The sequence below is a fragment of the Solea solea genome, chromosome 21, assembly GCF_958295425.1.
Source record: "Solea solea chromosome 21, fSolSol10.1, whole genome shotgun sequence".
Lineage (NCBI taxonomy): Eukaryota > Metazoa > Chordata > Actinopteri > Pleuronectiformes > Soleidae > Solea > Solea solea.
The window spans coordinates 12,913,597-12,925,628 of record NC_081154.1 but is presented as its reverse complement, the minus strand read 5'-3'; the positions used below and the strand labels follow the sequence as shown (position 1 = coordinate 12,925,628).

The following is a 12,032-nucleotide window of genomic DNA, read 5'->3' as shown; positions in this document are numbered from 1 at the left end:
CCCACTGTAATGTCTCTGTGGGGTCAGGGAATATGGGGAAGCACTGTCGGAGAAAAGGTAATATCCCCCCTCCCGCACACACATTAGGGGTGCAGGAATAGAAGCCACAGGTTAGGTGGTCCTGAGGCCTGGCCAGGGAACTCTGTGTGCTCACCCTCCATCCTTCTCTTTTTCATACTCGGGACATAAACTGCAAAACGAGCAGGCAGCTTTAGCCATTTCCTGAAATCGGATAAACAGGTTCTCTAAATACCTGGACCTGCCAGTGCGTGGGGGGAAGGGAATTTGTTTTAGTAGCAGCCGGACCACCCACCAGCACGTAAACAGGTACATCAAGGGTGGGTGTAATATAAGGAGAGGGGAAGGAGGGGAGCTTTGAGGCGGTCAGGTACAGGGGTCAAAAGTGAGTGGACGACTTGGTGAGTCGACATCATTGTTGTTTATCATAAATATATCTTGAAAGAGAATGAAGGAAAATACCAGGCATTCTTTGTGCAATATATATCCTTACCTCAAGCACATCTATCTAGAAATGCAAGGGACGTCTGTCTGTCTGTCTGTTCATCGCGTAACTGTCCAACAGGTCAATTCAAAGGCTTCAGACATGGCAGGTGACTAACTAAGGACACCAGTGTGTGCAGTGCCAACTTTGACGTTGTTTGAATAGAAAATGCAAGCGATCGTGTGCAGGAACTGCACTAGTATTGTACATTTGATAATTGTTCTGTGTATTGCCACAGTTTGTGTGATAAAGTTTTAAATTTGTTTTAATTGCAAACCAAACTATACAGTATATTATTCACGTCATCTGAAGTGAGGTAATATTTGCCATTCTTTTTAGATTTAGTTCTATTCGAGTATATACATTATACGTAGCATAAGTTAAGAATATACTAAAAGACCCACAATGTGGACACATGAACTTTTAATTTAGGTTTAGGTTTGGACAAGGCCCTTAGATCCACAGGAGGAAGATCCTACTCTGAGTAGTTGGCCATTGAATACATTATGTTATTATGTATGCTAGGACATTCACATTTAAGGATTTAGCAGACAAAAGATGAATAAGCAATGGAGCAGTGGACTGACAGAGGGTGAGAGTGCAGAAGTGGATCCAAGTGCAAGTTTTCAGACCCCCATATCAGTATTACTCTTGAACCTGCTGTGCCTGATTCCGGCAGTTTGAGTCTCTGACTGTTAAGTCACTCATCTGTCATTGTTCCGACCTGCTCACTTTTGCAGCTGACAGAGGTTCAGATGCACATTGAGAATATGTATGATGTTGCTTAAGAACTCCATATAACATTGAGTGAGACTGGTAAACATGTTTGTACTTGATGTAAAGCCTTGTTGTGTTTCAAGCTTTGTGGCAACAGTTTGTTAAAGGCCATTTCCTGCCCCAACATAACACCAGCCAGGTTCATAAAGAATACTATTTGTTTTTCAGTTTAATGAGGAATAAGGATGCAATGAAAAGTCAACAAATGTTCTTCTTTGTTATGTCACAGCCACACATTTGCTGGTTCTACCTTCTCATATTAGTATTTTTGATTGCCTTTGTCATATACAGCATGTTAGTCACTGAAATACTGAATGTTCTGGTTCGAGGATGATGTTATAGTCAAATTAAGCAGTTTAAGGATGCCACTTTTTGACATTCTGATGTGTGATGTAACCTCTGTTAACATTCCACAAACCAAAAAAGTTGTTGAATAATTAGTCACTACACCTAATCGTGTTAATGTTTTTCTTTTATGTGCCATGCACCACCAATTGCCTGCAAATTCTACTTGCAAAGCAGGTCTTATCACTCAACATCAGAGCCCAGTCTCACTCTTGAGAGACCATTGCAATCCACAGTCCACATAAGATCATTTGTCATAGTTTTGAAAGATACTTGTCATCCATAATGTGACATTATCACCTTCTTCTGGACTTAATCATCGTAGTTATGCTCTCCGTGTTTTCTATTTATTTCTAATGTTTTTTCCCACTTGGGATACATGTGTTCTTATGTTGCAGGAAGACATTTCTATATGCTGCAGCCCACGAGGGCACGAGTGTGGCAGTATTTTTGAGTTGTCTCCTTCCCTTAGATTTAAATAGGGTCATTGCAGCGCTCTGTAATCATTTTCTTTGTCATATTCAGCAAATTGTCCATGCAGGGGTGAAGTATTTAATGTCCAGCCTGGGTGTGGTTCCATTAAATAGCCTTAAGACCACGCTGAGTGCTCTTGAAAATTAGTTTTTTGGCAACTTCCCTGGGATGCACAGTTTCCCAGCAAGCCACAGAGGCTTTGTCAAGACTGCGCTGGTTTAAGCTCGCAGCTTTTCAAGCCTCCCATTATGCCTGACTCAGTCGGGCAGAAAGCAAAAGAGCCTTTTCTGCAGTCATGTGGGCATCCTGGCATTATACACAGTTGAGTATTAGATATTTGTGAGTCATATAAACAGAAGGGAGGGCACTGAGGCTTCATAAAGGGAAAAAAAACTTTATAATTGGGGAGTTATATAAGTGTCTAAATCCTCCTCCAAGGATTTAATTTTTCTCCATTTGTGTGTTTTGAAAAGCAGGGAGCCCTCACAGCAGAGGTGACAAATCCTCTGACACAGAAATCACTGTAGTACACTTTAGGCTTTCTAATTGAAGTCTTCAGGTGTGGGGTAGTTAACTGCCTCCATACTGTGATGCTTTATTTAATATTTTTGCATTTACCTTCCAAACCATCCAATTATGCTCCTTCTTTTTTTCCACATGACGATTCCAGTGAACATGGATTTGGGTGTTTTAAGAGATCTACTATCTTGTTAAAAATGTAAAAAAAAGAAAGAAAGAAAGAAGAAAACTAAATAGATTTAAGAATGAATACAAGAAACATAAACAATAATTTAAACTACCGCCACATCTTATCTGCTGCTTTTTAAAACCTGCCTTTTAGACATTCAGGTCTATTTAGCCTCATACACCCTTGTGTTGATTTGTTATGGTTCTCTTTTTCCTCCAGTAGCCTTCCCCAATTATAAACTGTATGGATTTCCCCATGGTGAGTCCCTGTCCTCTCTTGACGTCTATAGAGTGTGTGTGTGTGTGTGTCTTAGCTGTGTGGAGCTCCCTGTTGGCCCAGATGCTGGGGTGTGTACAGTGTGTAAATCTGGGGCTAGTCGGGTCACTCAGGCATGACCTGGTCTGTGTTGGGCCTTGTCTTCCATATGCCTCCAGCAGTGTTCCCTCCTCAGCTCTGACCAGCCAGCCTCACAAACAAGGATTTAGGACATGCTGACCTGCTGCACCACCCTGAGAGTTTGCTAACATGACTGAAAGTCACTGCCTCTGATGATGTGCGGACGCAGGGTTCAAAAGTGTTTACAAGAAGTGTTTGCGGGAAACAGATCTTATTTTGTTGGTTAATATTTAAAGCCACACAGTGCGTAGATGAGGTTGATGTCACTGGGTGAAACACAGAGAGAGTCCTATGGAGCTGATTTGACAATGGTTCGAATGCAATGTGCATTTCTTAATATTTAAAAGTTACACAGTTTTAATTGGAGACATAGTGACTTATGTAAGTAATTATTGTGCACGTTGTGATCCTTAATTTTAATATTTTAGCAGTGCCTGAGCAGGATTCTATAGTCTATAATTTTAAAGGTCTTCCGCCATTAAAAAAAACCTGACATAAAAATGCTATGTAATTTTTATTACTCATTCCTGAAACATAATTGCACCACTGTGCTGTGAGACATTGTGTCAGCATTTATTTGGAGTTGAGTATTTGGCCAACTGTGAAGTTCACTATTTTCTCTACTTAGAGGTCTGTTTCCTTTTAAAACAACCCCTGAGAGAAATGTGTGCTAAATGCTTCACCGTGTTCTTCAAGAGCCACTAACTAGTTGTCATTTAGCCGAAAATGAGGTTTGAGGTGCGAAGACAAGAGGCGGAACAGTGAAGGTGGAGGCAGCATAACTGGAACGATCAACTTAAATCTGCAGTAAAACTCGAGCTGGTTGTTTGTCACCTTGAGTGGCCTCTTCGTTCTCTGTTTGACATTATTATAGGATCCATTAATGCAAAGATCTCAATGAAATCAGTTTTAATGCTTTTATGTGTATTGTTTCAAGCTAGATATTTTCAAATAAAGTTACCATGCCGTCATCGCACAAATATTCTACACACTGTCTCGAAAAGCAAAGCCTTACAAATGAATGTTTCTCCCAGTTTTACCTGCAGAGTCATCTTTTCCTCAGTCTTCAATTAGGCTGTATACAGAATACTGTATGTCAAGATTCTCCACATTCATACACTCAATATGATTCATTTTGGTGTGAAGCAGGGACAGTGATGCTCAGGTGTTTCCTGCAGGCTGACATCATCTTTCATTGGTCCCTGCGACGGACAGTTTCAGAACTACGAGAATCGTGAAAACCTCTAATCGTGCATCTGAACTACAGATATTGTCCAGGTGTGTTCATGTCTGTGTCTATGTTCCAGTGTGGCAATTTTGGCATAAAATGAGTAAATACTGATGATGATAATCGTTATCTCTTCATGAATGTGGTTACATTTAGACACGGCACATGAACTGTGGTTAGGTTCAGGCACAAAAAGCATCTGGTTAGGGGTCGGGAAAGGTTTTGTGTCATAGTGTCACAACATTTTATCATATGCAACAAGTTTAGCTGCTTCCTATAGCCAAAAAAAGGAGCTGCAGATGAAGGGCTTGTGGTAAACCTAATACCACATGCTGTTCTAACTGTTTGCACTTTGTTAAGTACTGTATCTATTTCACTTTATTGGTTGGCTGGGGGATGCATCTACAAATACCACCACACCACTGCGCTCAAGAGAGCAAAGGCCTGCCCCAGTACAACATTTACATGGTGCTGCTGAAATCAGATTATGTATGGGTTCAATTGACTTAATGGATTTGAAGAGACTAGATCCTATTAATGAATAGGCTGCCCTAAGGCGCTGCCCCAACCAACAGCAAGCTAATCTGGCATGCAAATTAAATCCTGCCTCAATATGCCTGCCTGTTTAATGCGATCCATTACACAGTTTCACTTATTTATATATACTATTATAAAAGAATAGGCTTATAAACAAACCGCGGGAGGGGTTTGTTCTTTTAAATGGGGCTGCGCTGGCCTGGGGCCAGCTGAGTGAGCCATGATGTTTGCCATTATTCACTGTCAGTCAGTGACAGTGGTTGCTGCCTGTGTTGTGGAGAACATGGGATTACACTCAGATATATGAAACTGTGCATGTTCAGTCCAAGTTAATTTATTCTAAGTTTGTCCGTGTGAGTTTTGTTGCAGGATGGAAGTTTACATAATGCATGATAAGAATATGTTCAGGGTGAATTTTCAACTTGGTTATATTTCAAACATTTTCTCCGTATTCCCCGCTTTAAGCACCGCTGTCCTGGAGGGATTAGTCGACGGTGTTGTGTACCCTAAATCATAATCTGGCACATGATGACACTGAAGGCTGAGCAGTACTGAAGAACTCAGCAGACTTAGCCTCTTACGTTCTGCCAGGATCGAAATGCCTAGTTACCTTAGACCGTGCTTTGTTAGTGTCACTGGGAATGGGGGTCAAGGGGAGGCCAGTTTTCACCTTTTCTCTGCTGAAATATTGCAGCCAGGTTTACTTACCAGTCAGGGAGAGGGTGTTTAAAGCTACATACATGAAATAGGAGCGGCTTCTAAGAATATTGCAAGAATCGGATGATGCTTTTTTTTACTGATGAAGTGAATTAACTGCTGTGCAAGTATAATTTCAATCAATCCCCTGCATTGTATTGCATAAACATTGTCGCCTATAGCAGCAGCAGTCTTATACCGAGGATCATAGTCTGATTCAATCTGGTTCAACCACTTTCTGAGCGTACTTCAGCACAACTGGCTTTTTTGAGCAAAATTGAATAAGACGTGAATTGAATATTTTCTGACACGGGTTCCCTGACAAATATAAATAAATAAAACCTTCCCAATGCAGGTATGCTTGAGTGTGTGGACCTCATTTCAAGCACAATTAACTTGAAATGGAGTGCTGCAGGATCAATAGTCCCCATTTGATCCGAGGGGGGGTGTCTGTCACTCCATGGAAATGGCACACATATGGTAATACAGCCAGCTCAACAACAACTCAGAGGATTTACAGTTGCTGTTTTCTGGCAAACATGAATAACAAACCATGGTCTATACTCTTAACAGCCACCCCCTTCTATTCCAGTGTCTAATAGATAGAATTTAGAGCTACTGATTGGCGGTAGAGCTAATGCAGGCTGATACCAAGAGGTGAGAGCATCAGTATAAGGTTGTTTGGGATATTCAGAGTCATGGGAGGTGACTCATGTTGCACAGAATCCACTGCCATAGGCGGCCTAGCTACACCAGCTCGCCTCAGAACACAACATAAAAAGATAAATGAACACTGAATGACCCTGACGTAGCTGTGTTCCTTCATCATATAAATAACAAAAAGCAGAGCGAATGAAGCAGACTGTGCAGGGGCCAATTCCCCAACGGGTGCTTATATGAAATGCAACTTTCTGGCGTTCTCCCCTCTCAGAATGTGGCATTTATTTGCAGGACTCTGTTTCAATTTAAAGGGAATGGCAGCTGAAGGAGGCACAGGGGACAGTGTCTCATCACCGCCACTTACCACTCTTATAGGCCTGCTGCCTGGGAGGAAAACCTCAGCAGGCAGCTCCACTTAAACAGTGAAGACCTCCACCAGTCAATGTAATGTGCAATGCTCTGATAGCCTTATATTCTCAATGCTGTTTGAGTGCATGGGTATTTGTTCCCTTGACTGTATGTGCTTGCTGCATATTTAAGAAAGAGGTCCACTGTTTCTGAGAAACAACACATGTTCATTCATTTAATTCATGTATAATATTGTTTTTATGTATGTGTATAAATAATTAAATATTTTTGAACAAAATGAGTTAGTCACCAGCAAAGAATGAGTCAACATATTCACTATGTGAGGTCAGTTTCCATTAATAGAGAATCTATTAAGGGATTTAGTGTATTAAACTACAAAAAAAAAGAAAAAAAATCTGAGTTTATTATGGAAAATCATTTTTACCTCAACATATGGGAGGAGTTCATGCATTTCTTTAATTGTCATCTCTCTTAAAGGTATAGTTCACCTTTTTGAAAACGTTGGTGCTTTTTCACCTTCCTTACGCAACTCTTATATCTGTGTGCTAAATACTGCAGATGGAAGCAAAACAAACAACTCTGCACCGTGCTGTTTTTAAGCAGAGCTAACCTGCTGCTGTTGCTTTGTATTTTTTGTATGAAAATAGTCTGTTAGCCTGTATTTCCAAGACAAATATTCCGTGTCAAACAAATCATTCAAAGCTCGTGAAAAAAACAAGTTATAAGACAACACCAACACTTTCCCCAACACATTTGGATCATTACCTGCATCAGCACCATATTACAAGTCATATCAGAAATTCAAGAAAATATTGAAGAGAAATCCTCTTTTTCACAATGTTAAAGAAAGTATCAGCTCCTGTAGTCTAACCTGCCATGACACCTCGGTCATTTTGTTACTTTATTTTAGCTGTCATGTCGCTGAGTCAGCACTGGTCTGCACCTTTTCTTGTGTGACGTTGTGATGTACAGTGTTCAGGCGGCGACCTTATAGAGGGGTTTGAAGGACGGACTGAACAGAGAGATATAAAAGTGTAATCAACATGACTTTGTCGGTGCTCTTCATGATACTTTCTTCTGTTGCGTGTTTTCGTGTATGTTGTTTACCTTGAATACGAGTCACACAGTATGTTTACTTTCACAGTTTAATCGAGCTAAGGCCGTAGTCTGACTAAGACAGGCAATCGGACAACTTGCTGAGTCCGAGTGTACATTTTCTCCGTAGCTTTCACTCTCACCAATGTTCTTTTCCGGCAACAGTACTGCAGTTTATATGTCGTCTCCTTCTACTTCCAGGTCAAAGCACGGGGAGGACATTTTGGTACATGCGCAGAACACCAAGTCTGACTCCAGTCCGACTAAGCTATCCATGCAGGAGTAATCGGACCACTAATCACATTATCCAGGTATGTTAGTCAGACTAAGACTAGCTTGATTTTAGTCAGCCTAACATGACGTTAAGAAAACCAAATGATTGACTTAGTCCGACTAAAATCTGACTGTGCTGACTGACTGAAAAACAGGAACTCTACTAAAACTGTGTTAAGAGTCAATTATGTTTTTTAGTGTTTTACCTGTCAAGAAAACCTGTATATACCTGCACATTTTGGTGAATAAAAAAAAACACACTGAAAACATGACCTTCATGCGACACTTAAAAAAAATATAAAACAATATAATTTTTTTTACTCCTTTAATGGCAACGTACAACCTCAAAATGCTCTTGAAAAGATGATTTTCACACAGAGCTGTAAGATAAATGCTTCATGAGACCTATGAGTCCAATATTCTGATGGTAAAACATTATTAATTATCTTGTATTTTCACCATAGGAGTCACCGAGACACCAGACTAACTCAAACAGTGTGACTTCCTGCCCAAGGACGTTCCTTGAACCGCGCTTGAAAAAAAAAAAAAAAAAAAGGCGGCATACGGACGTTTCTCGCCCAAAGGGTTAAATGTTGATGAAAAACAAACATGTCCATAAATAGGTGCTTTCCCTGGAAGAGAGACTTTATATGCTACGAGCTCATTTGAAATTCAGCTGAATGTCTCACACAATGGTTGAACATACAGTGCTGACGATGGGGGGTAAATTAGAGCTTGGAGATGAATTATCAAACAATTAAAAAAAAAAAGGAAAAAAAAGCGAGGCTGAGCCAAAGGGAAACAGAGCACAGATGATTTTGGCAATGATTAGGAGATGCTCTTTCTGGGTTAAGTTTTGTCATTTGCTCTATTCTCTTGTTTTCTGTTTTAAAGGGTTTAAAATCTTTTTTTTTTATTTTAAATTGTATTTTCGACAAATCAAATATGAAGTCACATGAGCTGACAGTGAAACCAGGGAAACGCCATCCCCCACCCCCAGCTCTCGCTCCACCCTGCTCCGTGTGTTCCAGCCACATTCATTTTGATTTCAATTAAAGATCCTGAGTGTGACTCTCGGAGAGAAATTGCCTGCCTTTAATTAGGTAGTCTAAGTTCATGGAGGCAATTGTTGTTTCCCCAACACTTTCAATTTGATGAGCCAAGGACTCCCATTTTATGGCGATGAATGAATGTGGTTTCATACCCCTCAGGTTCCTTGTCCTGCTAACTATCTTGCAACCAAACAGAGAATATTACTTGTGTGTTTGTCATTAGTCACCAGGGTTATGCTGCCATGGGAGTGTATGTGTGTGAAGGTGTGGGTGTGTGTGTGTGTGTGTGTGTGTGTGTGTGTGTCCTCTAGCCTTGCTAGAGACTTCAGGAGGGCTCTTCCATCTGTGATGAAGAGGTCAGTAGCTGGCTAGGACCACATGGTGTGGTGCAGGCCGCTGCCCGCTGGTCAATAATCTATTACAGGACATCCCTCCTCCTCCTCCGTGTGACTAATGCACTGCGCAGTGATGGTCTCCCAGAGGTTAATGCTGCTCGGCTGACCCCAGTCCCCTCTGACAAACACTGTCAATGCTTGATTTGGAAAAGCTCTTCCTCAGTCAAATACCAGGTCAGTCTGTGCTGAAGGTGGCTCACACATGAGTCCAGCGATGAGTCAGTGTATTCTTAATTATGTGAGTTATGTGCATATTCATACGAGTGCAGACCTGATCTTTAGGAACATTTTCCTTCTGCTTGATACGGTGTATTCTGGAGCTAACCTGAAGAGAATTAACCTGGGTGTGTGCAGAGGTCTATTATGGATGAAGTATTTTCAGGTTGTGGTGTTTTTACACAATGTGCTCATAGGACAGTGGTCAATAATTTATTCTGTTGCTCTATGCCCCTGCGCTGCTTTGAGACATGCAGTAAAGTCGGAACATTCTCCAGAGATTGTCTGGAAGTTCTGCAGTGATTCTCCTGCCAGGCCCCAGTCTGATCTTCAGATGATGTTTGAATGACGTGAGATCATGTGAAAAAAAGTACATTGAGTAATCATGTGCTTGTCTTCTATCCCAGTCCTTAGCATTCAGTGATCATAAGGTGAATCACCCTTTAATTTTAAGGCCATTTACATTTACACATTATGTCACAGAAACTGTGTTGTGCTGTGTAGACATAGGTAGTCCCTCACTTTAAACTGAAACTTGCTGCACTAATTAAGACAAACTTCATGTTTTGTTATCAAATTCTCTGCTGTCAGTTACTGTTTGTGATCCGCAGACACCAGATGTTTGGTATCATCCCCGTGGTGCCGTGCCAGTCACTTCTTAGTCGTATTGTGGGTCTGTTTGTCTTCTGCAAATTTTGAACACGTTATGGGCTGATGTCGCGTCGGCCACTCCTTGGTTGGCTCCTCCTGTACGGTTTGAGCCGCATTTCTTCAAACCCTCAGGGACATAAAGTCAGCCCTCTCACCAAAGCTCTGTCCTAATCTTTCAGATGTTTCACTCGTTAACTTCATGCTATCGCTATCTTGGTCATGTTGGCTACAGACCGCCGCAGCTTTTCTGGACAACCTTTGTTTATTGATGGTTGTTCTGGATATGAAGACTATTTCAACACATAATATGAAACATGTTTGAGGAACAATTGAGTTGTATATACAGTATATGTATATGTGTATATATATATATATATATATATATGTGTATATATATGTTTATGTCAACAGCCTCCAATTAGCTGCTTGTCTTTGTGTCAAGTTTAATGTGAATGAGTCCAGTGTAACTGTCAGGTGCTGTGTTTGCGTTCTCTGCTGTGATTGTATCTACCGGGTTGAAGGTGCCTCTGTGGTGCTGTGATAATCAGATCTCTTTATAGGACCTTGATTGGTAGAACATCATGTTATTCTGACAACCCTCACTTCCAATCAATTTATGCCACAAATTCTAACTCGTATTCACTCAAGCATCGCCTGTGGCCTTGTTCCCCCATTCCCTTTTCCCTTGTCTGCCTCCACAGCCTATCTCTTTCTCTTTCAGTTCAATAAGCAGCAGTCAGCGGGACCAAATATTTATCATCGCCGCAGCCATGTTCACACCTTTCTAAAAAAAGAAAAAGGAAAAAAAAAATCCACTCAAATTTTTGACCATTTTATAGCAAATAAAGGAGAAAAAAACCACTTTGTTTTTAAAGATAATTTGCATTAAGTGATTTAGTTACTCAACATATTTGTTGTGAATATGATCCTCCTCTTTGTTTCACTGCTCTGCTTTAATAAATCACGTGCTTCCTGCTGCAAGAAGGTGTCATTTGAAATTCTAGCAGCGGGTCTTGTCTCAGTGCAATGAGGACCGTGGGCAGGCCTCATGTCTGCGTGTGGAGCAGAAGGAAATTAGCCGCACCTGAATGACAAGGCAAAGGCTCCCACCCCCAGAGGGACTGTGATCTACACACAAACTCCCTTTTAATAGACTTACACCTCATTTGGCCTCTAAAGCTTGTTGAAGGGTCCCAGAGGACGGGGACGAGGGAGGGGGGGAGGCGGGCCCCTCAGAGGTCAGCCCCGCTGCTCGCTGTAAACCAGCTGCAGTGAAAGGCAGAGCTTGATTAGATGGCCATTCACACCCAGAAGGGGACTGCCGTGGAGGGACAATGCCACATTTTCCCTTGCAAAACAACAGGGACATTTTGTCTGGCCTGTCGCAAGCAATATCTGTTATGCTGCGGACGGGCTGTTTAAAAAAAAAAAAACTCACAGGAGACGGAATGACCCAAGGCAGTTCACCATGTTCAGTTTTGCTGCCGTTAAAGCAAGGATCACGTTCTGTCGTGGGTATGGCAAAAACAGATTGATTTAATTCTCCATTATTACTATTTTTTTATGTTTCATATCTGCCAAGAAAATGAGAGTTCGCATTAACCCTGAGAACAGTCTACATGGGTTATGGGTAACGTCATAGGACGACATGATATGCATTTTACTATTTTATACTTAC

At 41.2% G+C, this 12,032-nt stretch overlaps 1 protein-coding gene across 2 annotated transcripts in view; it reads left to right on the top strand.

Annotated features, from left to right (window-relative positions):
- Window positions 1-12,032, top strand: part of fbxl15 (F-box and leucine-rich repeat protein 15) — a 73,871-nt gene that overhangs the window by 12,376 nt on the left and 49,463 nt on the right. Inside the window, exon 5 of one of the 2 annotated variants that reach the window (XR_009234229.1) lies at window positions 7,969-8,078. The exons of the other annotated variant lie outside the window; for it this stretch is intronic. The gene's annotated coding sequence lies outside the window, so the exon portion shown is untranslated. The remainder of the gene's footprint in view (window positions 1-7,968; window positions 8,079-12,032) is intronic. 2 annotated transcript variants of the gene reach the window in all.